At 39.9% G+C, this 22,859-nt stretch overlaps 1 protein-coding gene across 1 annotated transcript in view; it reads left to right on the plus strand.

Annotated features, from left to right (window-relative positions):
* Nucleotides 1-10,522: 10,522 nt before the first annotated feature.
* The window catches only part of LOC147163909 (uncharacterized), a 33,872-nt gene continuing 21,535 nt past the window's right edge, over nucleotides 10,523-22,859 (plus strand). The window contains exon 1 of the mRNA XM_086093524.1: nucleotides 10,523-10,834. The gene's annotated coding sequence lies outside the window, so the exon portion shown is untranslated. The remainder of the gene's footprint in view (nucleotides 10,835-22,859) is intronic.

The following is a 22,859-nucleotide window of genomic DNA, read 5'->3' on the forward strand; positions in this document are numbered from 1 at the left end:
ATCCACCGCTATTCTCTCCGTGGCTTCCTCCTTGCTCTTATCGCTCCCCACCCTTGCCTTTCTTCCTCCGCCCTGTTTATTTTGTTTTGTGGAGAGCTGTGTTATGACAAAGACTTCACTCCCCGGATGTATGCAGTCAGTGCTTGTGTCATGCCCTGATGAGGGCCCTCGCAGCTCCATGCCAGCCGCACCCAGGCTGCCCTTCCCAGGGAGAAAGTGCCTAAAAGGAGGGGCTGGAGGCGGGTGGATGACTCTTGCCCACACCCTGTCCTGTTCTGTCTGGCATTGATGTTAAACGTCACAGGCACAAAGTGATATTACAGCATTCACACAGCTTTTGATCTGACAGTCAAGTAGAAAGTGCTGACGGGCCACTTCCCACACAGTTGTCTTTCCCGTCTCATTGTGCCGACTTCATTCTTTTATGCTCATCCATTTGTCAAAGACAAACCATGACATGAATATCATGAACTCTGATAGTCACATAGAAACGCACCCCAAGTTTTGCTTTGCCTTCTATTACCAATCATTCGAGGGACTAAGTCACACGCAACATTAGCAGAAGGGCTATTTTTTCTACTATGCTTCCTACACTGCCAAACAAAGAGGTACAAAATGAGTCCGAGGCTTTATATGTTATGTTCCAAAACTGTACACTTGGAGGTAAAAATTTTGCTTTTTCCAAGTCTACTGAAGAACTTAACTCAATTTTACCTCAGTTAAGATTAGGGGTGTGCCAAAAAATCGATTCTCATTTAGTACGATTCAGAATCTATTTTAAATGCCCCGAAATCTATTTTATTTAAATTATTTTATACTGTAGTGCCTTTGTCTGTGTGTGCCTTTATTTGGAGCGCTGTTCATGTTGTACCCGGTTTGGCCACTAAGGGGCAGTGTGGTTCCACGCGGTCTAATACACTGTTAAGTTGTAGCCACATTAGAGAGTAGAAGGAAAAAGTCACAATCAAGTTATTCCAATAAAAGTTTTTTTTCTCAGCGTGGAGCCGTTCTTTTGAGCGATAAAAGTGCCGCGAGTAGCGCGCTAATTAGCATTAGCGAGTCAGACTGGAGTAGATCATTACAATTTCTTGCACATCTACAGATTGAAGCAAAAATTATTGTCAATTAAATCATTTTGCAAAAGAAAAAAGAAAAACGCTCTTAATCGAAAATTTATTCTGAATCGAATCGCAGACCCAAAAATCGGAATCGAATCGTGAGACATTCAAAGATTCTCACCCCTAGTTAAGACCCAGTTAAATCAAGAAATAGGCTGATCTTTTTTTCTTGGAGTGCACACACTTTGGTTATCATTTAGCCCATCTGCCTCACAGTCATGAGATCTATGTCCTAATCTCCGTTTTCTCCAGCAACTCCAGTTTACTCCCACATTCCCCAAAAATGCTTCTAATATAGATTTTGAACTCTAAATTCCTCAGGTTTGACTGATTGAAATAGTTTCTTGTCTATAAGAGCACTGTGACCTGCTGTGAATATTGCCAATATTTGTGTTTTGAAATAGGGTTCCCATCCACCTATTTTCATTAGAATTTTCAAGAATTGCGAAAAAGAAACTGAAAAAAGGCCCAAAATTCGCCCGAAAAGTTTTTACGCTTGGAGGGAGTGGATTTTGTAGTGTATCGAAAAAAGGAAAATACGCATTTTGGCTATGGAAACAGCTTTTGTGAATAAGCGACTACAAGACCGGATATACGTCGCACGTTTTTACCAGATACTAAGTCACACGTACGTTTGTAGTCACACAAAAAATGGTGGATAATAAAGTTAAAAATTAATTAAAAAATTAACTCCTTTGCTCCAAAAAAACCCCGTATAAATACATTCTTTTTTAAATGTTTTATGTGTCCCTAAGACGTATTCATACGTTTGTTTGTTTAAAAAAATGTTTTTTTTATGCTAGAGCATACAGAAGGCTTTGGATGCAGCCTCTCAACTGCAAAGAACGGTTGAAGAAATGGTAGTTATAGCATAAATGGCCAGCAGGTGGCAGCAGAGCAAAAGAGATGAACCAGGGCCATGTTGAAAAAAATCTCTTTTACTCACATTTCTAAATAGATACGTGAATAATGATGAAACTTGCTGCAAAACAGAAACAGATAGAAACTTACTTTTTTTCCTGATGAAAGAAGAGACTCTAATCTTTCTTTTGGTAGGTTCCATGTTTTTATAGCAATAGAACACAAGATTCTGTGGGCCTTGCAAAATCAGTCAAAATCCAGTAAAACACCCGGGAGTGAAGGGGGTTGCTTCAGGGAAAATGACTGAGAGTGAATGAGTTAAAGAATAAAACATTAATGCAATTTTAGATCAGTAATCTGTCTATTTTGTGTCTTGTTGCATGACGTCATCTTACGGCACAGTCTTCTCTCACTATTTGCAAAAGAAGAACGGATGGAAACGGGCACAAGTCGCATGTCCGTTTTGCGCAGTTTTCACAAAATTCGCTTAAAATTTTCGAAACGTTTGGACAGAAACCTGACTATTGACTGCATGTAAGCGTATTCACAGTCGACTTGGCATATGAATCAGACGCAATTTGAACTTGAAAGAGCTGTTACATGGACAACATGGTGTACTTGAAAAATAAACACAGGTCCATAAATGTCTGTTCATCCCTTTCAAACAGCTTGCGTGAAATGAAAAAAGCCATAAGCAAAATGCTACATTTGCCTATGTTTCCATTTGTTAATTTTCGCCACACAGTCTGTAATGTTTTAAGAGGTGCAACCTAATATTGCTTGAACTCCGAGACCTACCACAAAGATTTTGTGTAAATGGGAGGGAAGGAAGTGCACAGACAGGAGAACGGGCGTGGATGGAAAAGTGCGCAGTAACTTGGCTGCATCACACCCTTAAGTAACAACACATGGCAATGGAGGATTTCCACATTCAGCCTCGACATAGGCCACAAGGCCGCTGAAGGTCCAGGGTCTCACACCCAGTGGACGCTGGGGTCCGAATGGGAAACTGATAAGGCTCTGCCATACCTAATTCCTTTCCATGTTCTCATCCTGGGTAGACATCACAATGGGCATGATTCATGGGGGTAATTCCGCCAGCTACTGACTTGGCTCCTGCTTACATTTGCAAAGAATGTGACCTCACAATACGCTTCTTTCAGCCCTGTCTGACTTGGAGCAGCCTCTCCTTGAAGACCCCTTCTGTTTGAGACTGCAGAGTGAGGACAGGAGAATTCAGCTGAAATGCAAGGAAGAGATGCAATGTAAGAAAAGGGTGGGAAAAACTCTCCCCGTGTCCCGTCCTTTCTTTTCCGACATCACGGCGATGTCTCTGCCGCCAATGAATAAACGGTGTATGGGGAGGAGGAGATTTAACTCGAATGTTAACCACCGTGGACACCGCAGAGACAAACCCTGATTGCGCAGGGAGAAGCTGTAGGTGTGATGCCTGTTTTGGCTTTTCCGTACATGAGCCACGGAGACGAGTCTAGACCGGGCGATGATTCAAGCGCGTACATAACTGTGTTTTGTAATGCGAGTCTCAAACAAACTGCAATCATAGATGGTCATTATTGAGCTGTATTAGGCCATTTGAAGTCCAGTTAATCCCTGGTTACATTCCATCTGTCACACACACAAAGACCCTTGTCTTTATCTGCAGTCAGTGCTGAAATAGAAATTGGGCTTGTGGGCTAACTTTGGCCAAAGTGGGTTTAAAACTGACAGTACATGAAATAGAAGTAATCAACATTGGTGCCAAATGAAGGTTAAGGAAACATGTGGTCAAACAAGGCCCTACAATAATAACAATATATTCATGAGTAAAGGTGCAATCTAAAGGACAGATATCTACAACTATCTGACATTAACTAGGCCAGCGTGCTCTTTTATTCAACATTCCACATCAGAGAAAATGGCCTCAGTTCTGTAGATTTCCCTGTTACAGAAGAAAATGACTTTAGGGGAAATGCCGAGCTATCAAACACAGAACCCGGGATCATAAACACTCAAAATATGAAACAAGTAATGGCACACGCGCTCTCACACCATACGCATGAGAAGGGCGTTGACACGTTAGCAAGCAGAGGTGATTTCGTCACGTCACCCTCCTTAACATTCTGCCATTGAAGGAGAACAAATGATGATGTCATCACTGGCACAGCCCTCGCGTCTGAAAGCTTTTCATGCAACCGCCTCCGTTGAATGTAAGGCAGACATTACGCACGTGGAAGAGCTGAGATGATTACTAAAGCCTTTAAAAAATAAGGTTAGTGTAAAAAAAATAAAAAATAAAAAAACATCCACAGGAAGTGAGTTGCTCTGCCAATCACATTTCCTTCCTGTCTCTAGTAGGCACTGGCACCAAGTGAAAAACATCAAGTCGGTCTTACATATCTCAGTATTTAAATGAAAGATCCAATTGAAAAATGATCCGTGCTTGCATGCTTTTTAAAGCAGAAGTCAACCCAAAAATAGTCTTTACAATAATATATTGTATGTGGCCTCACTAGTCTAAACACAGCATTTTGATTAACATTGTGTTTATGGTATTTGAGTTAAGCAGCAAAATCCATCTGTTTTTATCCATCCCAGGGGGCGGCCATTCTGTCAACTGAAAATGACATCATAGGCTGTGTCCGAATGTCCACCCTTATTCCCTAACCTCTCATTCAAAATATAGCCCAGCATTATATAGTTGCCTAATATGTTGTGCCCTCATTCTGTTTGGCAATTCGGACAGTCAGAGCTAACTACTTACACCTTGTTGCATGTTACGTAAGATCTCCGGCTATTTATTATGAATAAAAACGTTTTTAAACTGCATATTCTTCCTTTGTTGCGCATATTTTCATCCATCCATTTTCTTAACCGCTTATCCTCTCAAGGGTTGCGGGGAGCGCTGGTGCCCATCCCAGCTGGCAACGAGGAGTAGGCGGGGCACACCCTTGAACTGGTTGCCAGCCAATCGCAGGGCACACAGAGACGAACAACCATCCACACCCACAATCACACCTTGGAGGGTTCAATTAACCTGACATGCATGTCTTTGGAATGTGGGAGGAAACCGGAGTACCCGGAAGAAAACCCACGCAAGCACGGAGAGAACATGCAAACTCCACCCAGGAAGGTCGAAGCCTGGACTCGATCTCACGTCCTCTGCACTGGGAGGCGGACGTGCTAACCAGTCAGCCACCGTGCCGCTACACATTTTCAATTAAAACAAATTCATTATTTCCGTAGTATATAGGCAATGTATCGCCTTTTGTTTTCCTACTCCCAATGCATTGTGGTCTATGATAAACTAGTTAAGTGACCCTCAATGTTCACTACTTTTCCAAGTGCATTATGGGCAATTTTGAGCGCACTGTATTTTTTTCTTTTAGACATTCAGACACCCCAACAAAATGGCATGACCCCTTAGTAGTGCACTATATGGGAATTAGTGTGCACATTCAGACACAGCCATAGTTGGTCAGGGCTCAACAACCAATCCCATCTTTGAGCTGTGATTGGTCGTTACCTGAGCAAGTGTGATGTCATTTTTCGGTTGATAACGAAAGGACAAGATGACCGCCCCTTGATATGGATAAAAACGGGTGGGTTTTGCTTTTTAATTCATATTCCACAAATTCATCCGAATATTGCGTTTAGACGAGTAAGGCTGCATAGAACATACTATTGTTAAATTTGTTTTGGGTAGCCCAGCGCGGACCTTGGAATATCATGGTATTTTTTTTTTTCTGCAAACCCCACTCTTTACTTGCTTGTATGTGAACTGCTAGTGTGGCGTTTACATTCAAGTGTGAGACATGTGTACCCTGCAAGTACTCAAATGCAAATCAGAGAGCGGCGTTATCGCAGCCATCCTTATTCCTATATCAACATTCCCAGTCAGGCTGACAGGTCAATTGAACTGTGAAGTCACAGGACGGAAGAGGCCTTGTTTCACTCATGAGAAAGTACAATGATCCTGTGGGCAGGATATAGCTGACAACACAGCTAAATCCATTCAGTGTGTCTATTTCGGTGCGACGTCTAGACATGAAAACATTTTACTAGCCACCCCAAAAACAAAGAAAAACAAGTTGCACAAGACTAGACACCCGTGCCTGAAGATGAGGTGCGGGACAAGAGATTGTAACTGATTTTTTGCCAAGCACCTTACAGGGTGCATACTTCAACTCGGATAAACTGTATTGAATGCCGTCATGTGTTTATGCATTTAATGTTTTTTAAAGTGGTGTTTTCATGATGTGCTGGTTTTGTAAAAGTATTTATATAAATGTATTTCACAAGATTCCATTTATACATTAGTCTTTGCCACATCATTAAAAAACTGTGCAAATTAAAGTAATTGCGTGACCTTCTTTCGCTCCAAACTGAAAAAAACATCTGAATGTCATCTGAACATCTTATCTGGGATGCAGAGGATTCAATATGACTTTTAATTGTTGTAGCCATTATGCATCATTTTGCAACCAATATGACAAATAAATAAATATTTGAGTATTTGTTATGCATTGAATTGTTCAGATCTTTTGACTAATAATTTGCGACTATATTTGTAAACTTGGGGACAATTAATCAAATATTAGTCGAGGTGCTTGAATATATTTGAGACTATCAGTCTGATTTTCACGCTGTGAGGGAAAATCCCAAACAAATTAAAATGTGCTCAGTTAATACTCGTTTTTAAAGCTCTACCAAACTCAATTTAATTTTACATTCATGTCTATAAAACGTTTTTGTCAATTTCTGACCACAACTGAATGCAGGTACCATAAAATAAATATCATATATGCATTTGTTAATCTATCAGGGGTTTGATTTGTACTACCCTTCTTCTACACACACTTTAAACTTGTAAAAGGTCTTCCCAAAAGTGGATGCCGATAGCTGAAAAGAGGAAGCCAGTACCAATGTTTTAATAATAATAATAATAATAATAATAATAATAATAATAATAATAATAGGGATGTTCAATGCAAAATAAAAGGACAGATCATTTTAAAGAAAGACCTATACAGCCCCAATATAGAATTTTTCCTTAAAATTGCATGGAATTAATGGCATTTTTCTATCAACTTTTATCCATTAGTTCATACAATACATATATAGTACACACTAATAATCCAGTGGCCAGAAAATGGCCCCTAATCAAATTACGTGGTTATACATCTTAATAGGCATCTGCCAGACATGTTTGCATGAAACCTTGAATAAAGGGTGCGTATCAGCCCAATACTGATAGCGTGCACTTGCCCATCACTATATACATCATCATCATCATCATCACTTTAGAGTTATATACTGATAATCCTGAACATGGACAAAAAAGATGGACTTGATAGTGAAAACTGTCAAATCACCAACATCATCGTCATTTATAATAATGTGGTTAAGGCCAATATCAATGACTAGCAAACGGGCTCAAATTACAATCTTTATTAGCTGAAAGGGGGGGGAAAAGAGAGCAACATATCCTGACCAGACTACGGTGTGCTGTCGGGTAAAACAGTCACACAGCCAGGATTAAATTTTAAGCACAAGCTTGAGTAAAAAATATGAGATTTTTCATGGTAACGGGTACATGGAAATAGAAAACATGGTGCATACTTATGGATTCTCCTCAGACAGTGCGTGACTAGGACTAAATCTTGACTGATTTACATCGCTGCCCTATCTAAGTGGCACTTCCGCTGTTCTTTTAAAACCATGTTTTACTGTTAAACTGTTTTCCTTTTTAATTCTCTAAAATAAGCCGGCCCTCCCATTGTTGTCCAGAATGAGGACTTTGGGGGGAGATGAAGAAAAATAACTCACAGTGTTCTTTGACTAATTTCTTTCCTTCAGTAGAAAGAATAGGTTTCGTTCTAATCTTGAGGAAACGTATTGGTGTGAACACCCTGGTTCAGCCCAACATTAATCACTGAGAGACCAGTCCGTCTTGATTAAGAAAAAGACTAAATTAATCTGAACTTTGATACTATAAATGGAAATAACACAAAGTGAGCTGGAAGAAGCCCCCCCATTACATCAGGAGCATTTGATGATTGATGCGATAGTGGGCCCAATCAAACTGTAAATTGTACTCATGATTGAGAGACTGTTGGTTGTAATGAAATGTCTATTCTTAATATTATGTCTGTGTGACCACCAGCACAATAGCTGCTATTGTAGTTGTTGTTTTACAACTAATTTTTTATTTTACAATGTTTCCACTGCATGTGTTGTTATTGCTAAAGCAGAGTGGGGCTGTGGTTTTGGCTTTATTTCTTTGAGTTACATATGTGACCATTCGATCCATCAGGAGCCATCCACACAGTGTTAATTGACCACAGAAATCCCTTAGCCAATTTATGGAACGTTTGGAGTTTGGGTCACTGGAGAATGTTACTGGAAGTCACAGGAGCAAGGCTGCATTTAAAAATGCAGTAATTGCACTAAACCAGGGGTCGTTGACCTTTTGGAAACTGAGAACTACTTCTTTGGTACAGATTAATGCAAAAAGTTTGATCCAAACTTCTGAAATAACAAATATGCTCGTTTTACCTTCAATAATATTATTGGATTTTATTATTAATATAATAATTATTATTGAAATGCATTCATGTGAATACACTGATCATGTTAATGAGTTCTCACAATAAATATTACTATGTTACATTTGTTTTCTATAAATCTCTGCCAGTGTTTACATTTTCAAAATGATCACCTCTAAAACATTTCCTCGAAAATCACAATGTCCCAAGATCCATCACCACGGGCACCACGTTGGTGAACCCTGCACTAAACTATTCATTTCTGTACTGCTTTCACAGGAAATGCCACATTAGAATAGATACTAATGCACAACCCAAAGAAGTCTAAAACAATTATGCTCAGTTTTGATGAACATTGTCAATGAGGCATGTATGGATGTAATTATTTTTAATTGTTTGTGGTTTGCACAAACTGCACTGTATCATAATGAGAGCTATTTTTAATATTTTGAACACACTCTGACAATGTCTGATAGGCACACAGGCATTATTTAGCTTGTGAATTTCTGTTAACTCCATCAAGACACAGTGGATATACAAAGTCTACACACCCCTGCTCAATGCACTACGAGGGGCACAATTCTCTCAAGAACTCAAAGAAATAGCTGCCCAATAACTTTTCTTCCCCAAATATTGATGAACACATTTTGGCCTAAAGCGCCTGGCAAAACGTGCCTCTAAAAACTATATTATATAACTATAGTATTCCTGGAAATTTAACAATGTGGTCAACGCCTACTAAATAATTGATATTTCAGCCCCTGAAACATCATTCCAAAAACATTTGAGCGCTTACACCTGCGGCTTTCACACAAGCTTCACAAAAGGAAATCCAATAAAACAAACAAAATAATGCGTGAATAACAGATTTTCACATTATTCACACCTTACTTTTGTTTGTTTTATTGACTTGCAAAAAAGTTTGATGATTTAAAAAAAATATATATATGTGTGAGCCCCACACTGCTATCTAGCCCAAGAAGTTTTTGCCTCTTCAACAGTCACATGAGACTACTTACGTCTTTGCCCTAGCTGGAGTGTGTTGGGTCCGGTCACTGTAAATATTGGTATCAATAATAGTTCTTCAGTAAAAATGTGACTAAATACCTGCTGAAAGTATGTAGCATTTGCGGGTATATTTAACTTCAACCCTGGGGCGGTGTTGACATAACCTCAGAGATTGATAATTATTCATCCTCCATTCTGTTTCAAAGCCGTTGGGATCTTCGACATGCTCAATGTCTACAAACATATGTTCCTGTCGACTGGTTCCACTGGTTCAAAGTCTTCAAGCATGCCGTTTATTTCCCGTCACATATTGCAGAACTTGTGTGTTGCCATGACAGCTAACCAATCCTAACCGGAGGCCCACATCACTATCACGTATAAATTCTGATGTATTTCACTGGCTAAGAGACAGAGAATTGGTGATTTTTATTTATTTTTTAATCTAAATGACGAACCTGCTTTCCCTTCTTTAAATACACAGCAGCGCTCCCGGACCTAGTGGTAGAAACGCGGTAATGCGCTCCCGGCCTAAATGGGTTAAGGAAGAAAAATGGGCTCTTCAGGGCAAAAGGGCTGGTGCTGAAGCACCACAAGGGGTCTTAAATAAAAACTGATCGTCATTTTGTAAAGACACACCAATTATCCGTCTTTTATATTAGATCTTCCAAGTTAATCTATTGGAACAGTAGAAGAGGAAGTACTTGGTAAACATCATAGAATATAAATAATAAAGACATTGATTATAAATTTCTTTACAAAATTCAATCTGGCATAAGTAAGAGGTGACCCACTTTGTCTCTCTTTGTTATCCAAGCATACAGATGTGTGTGTGTGTGTGTGTGTGTGTGTGTGTGTGCCGGAGGGTGCCATTGCACTGCGGTCCATCTGGCCTTCTATAATCAGCTTTTAACAACAAATCTAAAAACAAAGAAGCACATGTGCAAGAACAGTCATGCTGCCACAGTCACCAGCATCCAGTGCACTTTTTTTTTTAACATCATATTTTGGTTTGTGGAGATCCAACACACTTGACGCGATGCAACAAGGTACCACACTGGGATGACAACGGAGCGCTTGGGATCACGCTGTTGCATTTCTAGAGCAGTGTGTCAGTGTGTTTTGAAGGCATAAGCATGTGGCCTGCATCTGGACACTGTTAATTCTGTTTAATCCTTTTCCTGTCGACCAGCCAGCCTTGTGTTCATGCCCATGCAGTGTGTCACTCATCTTTCAACTGAATGCACGCAAAGCAATAATGTCTCGTTAACATGGAATAATAATATGAATGGTGCTGGTGTCAAGGTAAGATGACTTCTTTTCAAATACTATTTTCGGTTATAATACGAGTAAAAACATTACACTCACAAAAATATATAAGCCTAACTTTTAGGATTTATTTAATTTTTTTACATAACAAATTCCCATTTACTTTAAAAAATATATATATAATTTTAACAAACCTACCAAATAAACATTATATGATACATATTCATTAGTCTAATAAGGCCTATTTATTTGAAATGCATACATCTCAGGTTTATGTAGTATTAATACAGTATAATTACTTCTTCTTTTTTTTTTATGTTTTGGGGATGTCTGCATTCAGTTTCCTCCCCAAAATATAAAAATGTAAAAAAATAAAAATAAAAGGACATGGCATTTGCTATTTATCTTGTATAGGTAACCTGATTATTATGCAATTAAAACAAAAATACTTAATATATTTTAAATAAATACTCTCAATATTATTAATTTTGAGTAATTATACTTCATTAATACTAAATAATTTCAAATAAATAGGCTTTATTAGACTAATGAATATGTATCATATAAGGTTTATTTCTTAGGTTTGTGTTAAAATGGTCTAAAAAAAGTAAATGGGAATTTGTCATTTAGAAAAATGACATACATCTTAAACTAGGCTTAAATATTCTGTGAGTGGAGGACACAATCCTGTTTTCTAAAGGCTGCAAGCAAATAATTGTGTAATGTAAAATCAGTGGAATGTTTTCATAGACAGAATGATTTGGAGAATTGCACCACCCGTTTAACATGCGGCAAATGAAGATGATTGCCGTGAGCGTGCCAAATATTTTACAGTGATTATGTGAGGTTTTGGGCTACAGTCTTACTGAGAGAGTTGAGCAGACCAGAAAATTCCGCACTGGGAGAATGTTTTGGTGCATGAAGTCTTCTTGCATTGCCATGCTTGCCTACGCAGAAAAGCAGCACTAATGGATTAGGGTTACGTTGCTAGATCAACTCGGCTCCCAGCGAACCTTTATGATCCATTACGCACAGGGGGATAACTTTTGCCAGGGTGCCTGTGCCAGCTGGCTAAAATAATGAAGCCAGCGATAACTCGAGCAAGGTTTGCACAATTTCTCTTGTTCACTCTTGCCGAACACATACATGTTGTTTTCTCATTAGAAAGCCTCCTTGCGGTCGTGTCTTGTGGAAATGCTTGATGGAATCGGGGCACATGCACTGTGTGCAATATGTCTGCAGACAGCTCAGGGAGAGAGAATGTGCAGTGGTTAGAGTTTGGGTGGAGACGGCAACATTTACTGTAGAACTGCAGACAAATATGCATGGACTCCACCCACGGTGAGTGATCAACTCCTCTGTCATCACGGTCTTTATCACGCAGACAGAGATTGATACCAAAGGTTCAAATTCTTCGGTGTTTTTTCCCTTGTATGCGGAAACGTGACATGGAAGCTGGCAGGCCTCCCCAATCTGTGTCTCAAGTCGCATTGAGTTTTTCAAGTGGCCTCTCCTTGACAATTGTCCGCACACGTCTTGAATTGCAAAACTGGATTATGACATTGAAGTCTTCTGTCTTCTTCAGCGATTATGTAGTTAATTTGCCAAGCTTTTCTCCTGAGCGCGCTTCTTTTTGAGCTCCTTGTGGATGACTCATATTTCAGGGCCAATGCTTTTAATGGGTCAGGGAAGAAGACAAAGGAACTACAAAAGGCTCGTATCCAAAGACAAAGAGATTGATGGGATTTCTTTTGCAATGAAAGCAATGCTAACTTTGATTCATAATGTCTCATTTGTTATTCCTCATTCTCGAGTAAACATGATCCGCCAGCACAGATTCAAAGCGGCACTCGCAAGTAGGGAAATTCCAGGCTTTTATCAGATTACTACACCAGTATGGCTGTTAACGCATGATATATTTTTATTTTCGTAGACGTTATCTAGGTCGGAGGCTCTTTGAACAAGTGTCACTTTCACTCCGGCAGAAGGGAAACCATGCACCAGGGGGGGAGGTGGGTCACTTGCACTGGGCAGTGGTAATAGACGGGAAGAAAGGAAAGACAATGGTTCAAAGCATCGTCATTGGTATTTGATCTATTGTCCTCGCTGGTCTTTGGAGACCACCACCGGCAAGGCATCATCTTACTCAAATTGACTTGGTTTTGTGGAGCTAAGATCTCTTATGAGATTAAGTGCAGGTAGCCAAAGGGGTTGAGAATGAGGAGGAGTGGCTACTCCGAGCACTATAATTTGTGGGGTGCAGAATTTCAAAAGACGAAATATACAGCCTCTAACATAATGGCTGTAGCAGTAGAAGTACTAGTGTTGATATTATTTGAAAAAGAGATGCAAGGTCCACATTTACACATCTCCAACCACCACCTCACTTTCGCCCTCCTGCAACCTGATCACCTGTTCATCATGGCGATTGCCAGATTTGCAAGATCCAAGATGTTGTAATTTTTCCCTTCTCAAATGGACTTTTGCATTATGGAGCTATGTAAACATACATGATTTTGTTTGTTATGCATGCCGACTTTGGCTTGCTTCAGCAATCTCGAGCATGAGCACTTTTCCCTCAATTCACCTACACAAAGTGACTGAATAGTATGAAAAATCTGTCCAATTAAAACACCCAAGTTGGAGACTGCCGGCTTTCGATAAGACACCAGGGGCATGTTTTCTTTGCATTGAAATTAAGAAAATTCAGTGCCATCCAGGCCTTGATTTCGATTTAAGGAGAATGTGTCATTTTTGCTCAACAAGAAATACAGTAGAGCTAACTGTCATCCGCATTGCAGTGGCAGGAAATAGCATGTTTTTTTTAAGATGGAAGCTAGGGGCAGCAAACACAGTGAAAACAACAGGGGCCCCAAAATAAAAGCCTGTGGAACACCATACGAGAAAGGGGCAGCGCGTGACTCGACACTGACTGCGGAATGGACGCGGTGCGTTTTCCGTACGGCCGCCGCAAGGAATAGAAAGCATTTGAATCTGCGTGTCAATTCACACCAGCTGCAGTGCGGTGCGTATGCGGTGCGGAATGGACGTAGCACTGCGGAAGGTTTCCGCAAGCGTTCTATTTTTTCCGGACGCCACATGCATATTTTCATGAAGCTGAAGAAATTACACGAGCCGGACAGGAAGTCGAGCATTGGCATGAGTCGGACATATAAGACAAAAAAACGAGCTCTGAATAAATTAAACATGACAAAATAACACTTTTTAAACACAAAACGTACTTACCCATGGTAGAAGAGCCAAGGCAAAAAGTGTGGCTATTGTTTACCAATAGGACTCTATATACACGGTTGTTATCGCGTAAACTCAACTCTCCAGCGTGAACCCCCGTGATCTTGTGGTCTGGCGGGTGCAGATTTCCGGACACGGATGGCGTATGGAAAACGCACCGTGTCCGTTCCGCAGTCAGTGTGAATTGAGCGTAACACAAAAAGTCCTGCCTGCCCTTTAGGATCTAAACCACTCTCGAGCACTGCCACTAATGCCCACCTGGTGCTGTAAACGAGACAACTGAATCAATTTAAAAAGGTTAGCTTTGACTTTCCATCACAGAAAATGTACTTGTAGGCTTACAGTGTGAGCTATAGTTTAAAAAGAACATTTATAAAATTGCAGTCTCCGTGCTCAGCTTCAGGGGGCGGCTAATCTTGATACTATACATTTATTGTCAGAATTTTAGGCCCATGCATGTATACTAATGTTCTGATTACAGTTATTGGCAATAAGAGTGCAATTCCTGATTTGTTAGGTAGTGGAAATAAGAGTGGGAATATGATTTTTAAAAAAAAGACAAAAAAGAAACGGCCTTTCTCTTTACGAGACTTTTTTTCATGAATTATAACAGTCTATTTTATTCTTTAGCAGATTTATGCCCCCTTGTAATTACCATTTGTCTCTACTCTGTCACCGAATTGATGGAATATGTTGAGAAAAATGCAAGTAAAAGCCAAGCAGGAACACATCTCAGAGTGAAACCACAATGGATGAGACTTTGAGGATTCTAATTAAACAACATCATGATTTACAGTAAGAAAACATGCACTGTTTCAACGCCAAAAGCTTAGTTTCTTGGAAAATGTACCACTTGGTCAACATAGTTCTATTTGCAATAAGGGGAAAATCCAAGGAAAAGTGAAGACATCCAGTACTACACGCTTGTCAGCAGACCTGCACATAGTGTACACTAAATGACTTTAGGCCCATTTCGTTGACTTCTCTTCCTGATAACCATTGATTGATCCCCGATAGTCAAGCTCAAGATCCTCATCTACTTCATACAGCCTGTTGACGTCCTTGCATTGCAAGACATCTCTAAACGTTTCACAACTTAAATCTTCTGATTTGGTAATGAGAATGATTAACCCTCATGGAATGCCGTCCCAGCTTCACAACAGACTTTGGCTTGCTTGGTGAACGGATGGGCCTGAGATGTTATCTGGCCTTAGGGAGGATGTTTGGGGAGTGGGAGTGGAAGGGCTGTGGGGCTTCAGTGTGTTAATGCAGCTAACAGCCAGGAAGGCAGAGTGTTGACTCTGCAGATTTAAGCCCGCTACTGATGGCTATGGGGCTAAATACTGACCCCATGGACTAATAAAGAAAATCACCTCAGGCACGAGCCGCGGGGGTCAGAGGTAACGGCGCGGCTGGGAAAAACACAGGCCACGGATTTCCATCACTACGCTGCCTAATTGAAATGACAGTTAAAGACCGATGAGGGTAACAGTGTTTATTTGCTTCTTTGTTACGCGGTGAGCTAGCACAAAGATATGCCTGCCCCGGCCAGGGGTGACATCGCTCCTGTATGCTGTCTGGCTCTGGGATCTCTGCGCGAGTACAATAAGGACTTCCTGTCTGCCGTCAGATTCCGATGCATTCCATTCAAGCCTGGGATAAGGCAAAGGCGGTGTGACGTGATTGTGTTAATAGGTTTTGTGTGTACAAATCCTACTCACGCTAGCAACATGACTGTGTTCGCTTATTTTACCATCAAATCCAGCTGGGGTACAGCATTCTGCGAACAGTACCACACCAGATTCAGCTGTCTAAGCTATTTTCATTTCCTTCCAATATACTGTATATTTGATATTTATTACAGATTAAGAGGGCCATTCCGAATTTGCCATATAAGCAGCGTATGCGCTACATATAGCATTTATTTCTTTATTTTTTTATTCTGCCTAGCAACAAGTGGCTGGGAAAACATGTTTTACGACCACGGAAAAGAGTCAAGAGTAATTCCGTTTAACGACATTGCCATTTGAAGATTTTGAATTATGAAGTTTTTATAATGAATCACAAATGATGTCTGTTCAATTAGAACAGCTTTGAAAGAGAAAAAGGAACAATGACAGAAATAATAATAATAATCATCATGCATTATGTCACGCAAGACTTCAGCGCCTCTTGCCAGACATATAGTATTGCATATTATATGTATGGGGTCAAGGTCAGATCTAGCAAAGGGCTAAAGTGGCTTGTTTGAGCAGCATTAATGCCCTCATAGGCAAGTACGCATTTGGAGGAAAAGAGCACTCATATTCCATCACGGATGACAAATAAACATTTGTATGTGGTGTCACTCAACAAGCATGCCGCTTAAATGACTATACCACAAATTATATAAATTAGAACTCCCAAATGACACCCAAATGATTTATTTGTCCCCAAGTTTATTGGTCCAACACTAACACAAGCTTTTTCTGACTGGATTGCGAATCAGACGTGCCAGATGTAATAGTTCTGCTCCCAAAGAAAATTCTTTGTTTAAATAAAAAATAACATTGTGTTTGAGGATACTGTAAAATGTATAAGTGTTAAACATTTTAGGGGTCGTAAAATTTGGTCAGTGACTGCCAATAACTACAATTACGGAATATGATTTACACCTTCCGAGGGCTGCCATCTACAACCCTCCAATGTGTAGACTTTCAGCCGTTTAGATGCATAAACATTTGCTGCAGTGGCTCTCAAACTTTTTTACACCAAGTACCACCCAAGAAAGTACTAATCACTCCAAGTACCACCTTAATGACCATCATTAAAATACAGTAGAGCAGTAGGCCCAAACCTTCACCCAAAACGTGGCAGATGTTTCATTTCTAAAAAAAATTTTTTAAAAGTATATGCATTTTTGCAAGTTAGTGTAACCCAGTTTGAACATCAACACTGTGCTTGAATATATTTAAAATATATATATACATACTAATCTGTATATAAGTAATTATTCAAGTAAATGTTTGCACAAACATTTCTTTTTTAAAATGTATTTATTATCATTTTAATATTTAAAGGGGAAATCCAATTTACATTCTGCTCCTCACAAACACATGACACAGACTGAAGCCGTGATGATATTTTGGCTGAGCTTTTCATCATTTAGTCTCCTCCAACTCTTCCTGTAACAGTCTATCGATTTTAAATGCAAAGCATGGCTAACCAGAAGCACATGCAAATTCCCTTCATTTGCTCGCTATCAGATGATATTTTCATTCACTCTGATATTGTAATTTTGAAATTTGAAATAAATTCAGTCATTCCGCTACAGGGAGCCTGTGTATCATTAGCAATGCTAAGAATTCCTGTCGTAGATTATCTCACTCCATGAAAATCATTGTCAAGTAAAAAAACAAAAATTGGACCCTTTTTAATGACTTGTTTTATGTGCTCTAATAGTATTGAGAGACACAGCAAAATATTTTATTGAATGCTTGAATAAAATGTTTGTTTGGATCCTCCGGCATCTCCAAATGATAAATGATCTCAATCTGCCATGGTGTGAAACCGATTATTAAGTATAAAATATTTGAATACATAACAAATTGGAACCATTTCAATATGATTTTTCATTGTGGTCCCAAAAATAGTAGCTGTGGGACAAGCTCTTGACAAACATTTAACTCCGACTGTATGAATTACAAACTGCATTCGTTATGCATTCAAAATCAAACAAGTGCAAGTTGTAGCATCGTTGGTCGTATAAAAGTGATTTATGACACAATATTTCTGACAGACGTTCATCACATAAGTATAAAATCTGAAAAGGTTAAGTTAAAGCATGCTAGACTTGATTTTTACTCATGGTTTTAAAATTGTGTTCACATGTATGCATAGATTTACGAGTATTTACTTTGACACTTTCAACAAGAATTGACAAAACAATTAGCTTGTACATTATCAAGATAAATACTTTTACCCGTTCTAGGAAATATTACTATTGTGCTGTGTTAACACTTCAATGAAAACTCATGAGGCTATGGTAAATTTGTCCCAAAGAAACGCCGTCCCTGAACAGTGCTGAGGACTGTGACCACTGTTGCCATCTGCTCACTATTTCCTCTCCAAAAGATGATAATTGAAGCTGAAATCACTTTTCTTTCTTGCTTGAAGAGAGAGAGGGTCTGTCACTGAAGTCTCCACCACAATAGTTAAGGTCCGTGTTTGTATTCTTTATAGAGCTATTTGCCCTGCTTGGCTCTTGAAAGATCTGCACCCCAGATCAATATGGGCCATCTAATCACCTGCCACACTTAATTAAAATCTCACGAGAGGCATCAAAGGACATGGTGCCCGAAATGGGGGAATGTGGATGAGCCGCCACTGGTGTGCTTTGCAGGGCCTTGTATACAATAGAGGATGCAAAAAATCCTTCCTCATCTTTGGTGAAAATAGGTCACTGTTGGCAGCTGAGGCTAATGTGTCCCAGGTCTGGCCTGTTGTCAAGCGTGCTGCTCATCGAATTTAACACCCTTTGTGCAAGCGTCTCGGCACTAATCTGTCTTTTCACTGAGTGTTAAAATTAATTTGCGGTGATTTCTTTGAAAGCACGCGCATCTCTTCAGAGACCTCAAACGGACAAGTTGCCACTTGGAAGCCTTTGTCCTTGATCTTGCCCATTCTAAACTCTCGTGACAGGAGCTTTGAGATGCCTGCCCGATGAAGCATCGCAGTGACCACCCTTGTCTGCCTGTGAAAAACATCCCATGACAAAACACAAACCAAGCCCAACAAACAATACCGCGCAGTAAATTCCGAACCTGCCCCGAGTCAAAGCCCAGCTATCGTTGCTTGGTGGTATGCAGTGACGATAATCAGACTTGGCGCAGAATTGACAGATAAAACATAATTTGATTTCACATTATCTTCTCACGGCTAGTCTCAACAGGGCATATCCGGAAAGGGAACATAAGCGGAGTGAGATAACTTTATCGGAGAGTGTTTGGCAAAGACACAAAATGGTGTTCCCATGGGAAAAGTGGAGACGCAAAGTGTTTAGTGGCGCTCATAATACCATTGAGAGAAAAATGAGACGCGGAGCGCCCTGGGGAAAAGTCGCATCTCGTGAGGCAGGTTTCGAGCTGCCTGTTGCAGTCCAGCAGGGTGTTGTCGTGTATGGTCCGAGCCAGTTCCGCCCCTCTTTGGATCCCATCCCTTGTCTTTTCATTCTTTCGTCCCCTTTTATCTTTCTTTATTTAATCTGCCTTGTCTGTGTATATCTCGCTCACCCACTCAAACATAAACCATTTGCGATGTTTTGCCTCTGGCCATGAAACAAGAGCAGAGGAATGATGACATTTGTGATGGCTGATTGGTGACCTAGCTCTATAAAGGAGATAAACTTAGAAAGTTAATGGGGAGAGGCTGCAAAATAAGAGATGGAAAGCAGGGGGAAAAAAAGGTAAACCAGCAAAAATAGTTGTCTGTGGGTGTGGTTTAAGAGTTCCTCTCATCCAATTAAACATCAATCACTTAGATCCAAGCGAGACAATCAGCCAATCTAAAACAAGTGTTTTTTTGTTGAGCTTTGTAGCCACACTGACCGTGAGAACAGCTCTCATTCTCACAGACAGAAAAACCCCTAACTGATTTGGTAATTGCTTGGTATCCTGTCAGTAAACAATATTTGGCATTTGCTTATGTGCATACTGACGTGTCCATTCTTATTGTCACTGATAAATACAAATGTTCAAGGCTCTTTTCACTTTTCTCATGCTAGTTTAGATCAAAGCACACGGAGAGACTTCTTCTTAACCCTCTTTCCCTAACCCCCACTCATGTGCCCCCTCCTCACACTTCAACCCCCCAAACCACGTCTGCCTTGCTCCCGCTAATCATTGGTGGTCTCCTGACTGCCAACAGTAATTGATTAGGGAGCGGAGTACTGGTGGGGGAATAGAGGGGAAAGTTCAACCCACGAGTTCTCAAGGTCACTGCCCTCTTCTTCCCTCCACCAAACTCCTTTTCTCATGCGATTAAATGTCAGCCACAAGGGAAGCGGCAAATATCTGGCACACTCTGGAAGTCTGACTTCCATGAATGTTTCAATGGTGGAAAACCAGAAGATACGCGCAAAGGCAAGAGGGTGTTATGAATGGAAGAAACTCAAGTCCAAAACAAGGTCATGCTGGCCACAGAAGTGTCCGGACTTTCCAGATCCAGATGATGGCGAAGGCGGGCTGACTGTGACAGGAAGTGTTGAACATGTTTCCCACTGGTTGCAACATAGTGAGAGGTGAGGGCGTTCTCCATGTTAAAAACGTAGTGTTGATGTTGGCTTCATGGTTTTTTTGGGGGCCATCCAGACCCACTCAAAGCAGACTCGGACACTCCGGGATGTACGCGTGAGCATGCAATAACCATGACGTCCACTGAGGCAGAATCCAAGGAGAGAATCAAACAAATCACACTGAGGCCGAGTTAAACGCAAATGATTGGGATTGTTTGAAATTGACATCGTCACTGTGGGAGTAGAGACTAATAGCTTTCTGCGTCTGTCTCACTCATGTCTCTGAATAGTGGCCCCAAACAATAGCAGCTGTGTTGCATTCATCTTTGTCTGCTTTGTCTGTCTCCCAGCGTTTGTCATAAGGATCTCGGTTTTCATGAATTTGTCAGTTTGGTGCCTGATTTTCAGCTGATTTCAAACATTAGCTATAAAAAGGCCGATGAGCACATTAATCTTACATACGTTTCCTTACCGCTTGGATTTATTAAAACAACATGTAAAGGGGATTATGACAAAACTTGATATATTTTCAAATAGTGGATCAAGATATCATGAAAGCTGGCTTTAAAGGGCTGTGAATGAAAAGCACTTGTGTGGTTTAACTCTATCCAGACTTGTGAATACCAGAGGAGGTGGTTCTAAGAAGTGGTGTGCTCTGGTTTATGTTTATGTCCTGTCGGTGTTGTAAGCCTGCTCTCTACTGCCACCCTTTGTTGGGCATGCAGTATTGATTGGGAGTTTCTCAAGGGAAGCTTCAATTAGGATTCGCTCATATACGGGACGGACGGGTCCAGTTGAGTTCTAACTGCCTCATATTTTACCAAATAGCTTTCATCTGTTTCCTGGTTGCAAAATTCCTCACAGCGCCAATTGTGCTCCGTTCAGCTTTTTTGCTTTGTTGTGGTATATTGTAATGTGAGGTAAATTCAACCCACATAGTTTCCCATTAGCCTTAGAGATGTTATGGGAGGAAAGCCACCCAGGCTTTGGACTAATGCTGGTATCTGCCTCAAAGTACCTAGTCCTGCATGTGCTACAAATATAAATTAGAAATTATAAAATTAATTAATTTTGTCATTGTTAATCAAAACTGAATATAGTATAATTTTTTTTAGAGGCAGATTTGTGGCCTTTGCATGAATAACAATCACAGGACAGATTTTTGTTATTCAAATGAAATCAAATCAAACTTTAACTAAGGAGCCTCCAGGATGCGGCGTTTTCTAAAGTAGGTACATTTGAATATATTCATTATAAAAACCCTCAAAGGAATTTATATGCTTGTTAGGAATGTCATTTTGACGCAGAAATCAAAATATTATAGGGCTCATTAAATAATATTAATGAATAAACGAGCAGTGGCATGCTTTCATGTAAATAGTAAATAGCAGGTAAGAGGTTGATACAACATAAGGGTCCTATTTTCCAATCCCTTGCAACCTTATGGGCGTGAGAAAAAAAGCAAATCATAGATATCATCTTTTCGCAGAAGCCTCCAATGTGGGCGGTGTGGTAAAATGCGTTTGCGCTGATATTGGATGGCTTATCACGCAGCAGACAACATGACAGGGCATGTGGAATTGGGCGTCATAGGGGTTATACAGCCAAGCATCTGCCGGCCCATATTCTCACCTATTTCCAAACAAACTGGTAAGCTTCCAATGGATGACCCACAGGGAAACTGAATGCTCACTTGTAATAATAATATCACAAGTCCAAACAAGAAAATATCATTTTACTTTAAATGAATCAACACTTATTGCAAATCTATTTGCAGAGGTTACAAATTTGCAGTGAGTTAGTTAGTAGCAGTTTGTTTGTCAAATCTATGTAAACTGCACATTTTTAAAATAAATGCAATTTATAGGGGTGTCAGGCAATCTTTTTTTTTTATCGTAATTAATCTCATGATTTCAATAGTTAACTCACGATTAATCGCACAATAAACAATAAACACGTTTTCATCCTCTTGTTAACATAAAAGTGGGAACAAATATGGCAGAATCTTTTAGTCATCGATACAGTAATTTCATAAGAATTCATGAAATGAAAAAGATGTGCAGTACTGTAAAAAACGAGTGTGATATTGATTTGTGTTGAGGTCATTTTTCTGCCACTAAATGGCATAATTGCATTTGTAAGACGTTGGTGACAGCTCAGTGCATTTTTCTTTTCATATTAAGAGCTATCTAATCTTTAACATGAAGTAACTTATGAAATTCTGCACATTTTTTTAATTGTAAAATACAACTTGACCCCAGTCACCACAAATATATGCAGTGTTGTGACTAGAATTCCCCCAGTACAGGTTTTCCCAGTAAGAGGCTGTCATTAATCCTGCATTTTTTTTTTTTTGTGGCGTTAAAGGAACTTTAAATTAACGCACTAATTTTAACACCCCTAAAGTAAATTTACAATCTGATCTTTTTTTTTGCATTTTGCAGCTCTTTAAAAGCGGTATTGTCCACACGATGATGGTGATTAACATATCAAAGGACACTGATTAGACCCTCCATTCATTTCAAGTGTTCACCTGGC

The sequence above is a fragment of the Leptonotus elevatus genome, chromosome 13 (assembly GCF_054856555.1).
Source record: "Leptonotus elevatus isolate MCC_2025b chromosome 13, RoL_Lele_1.0, whole genome shotgun sequence".
Classification (NCBI taxonomy): Eukaryota; Metazoa; Chordata; class Actinopteri; order Syngnathiformes; family Syngnathidae; genus Leptonotus; species Leptonotus elevatus.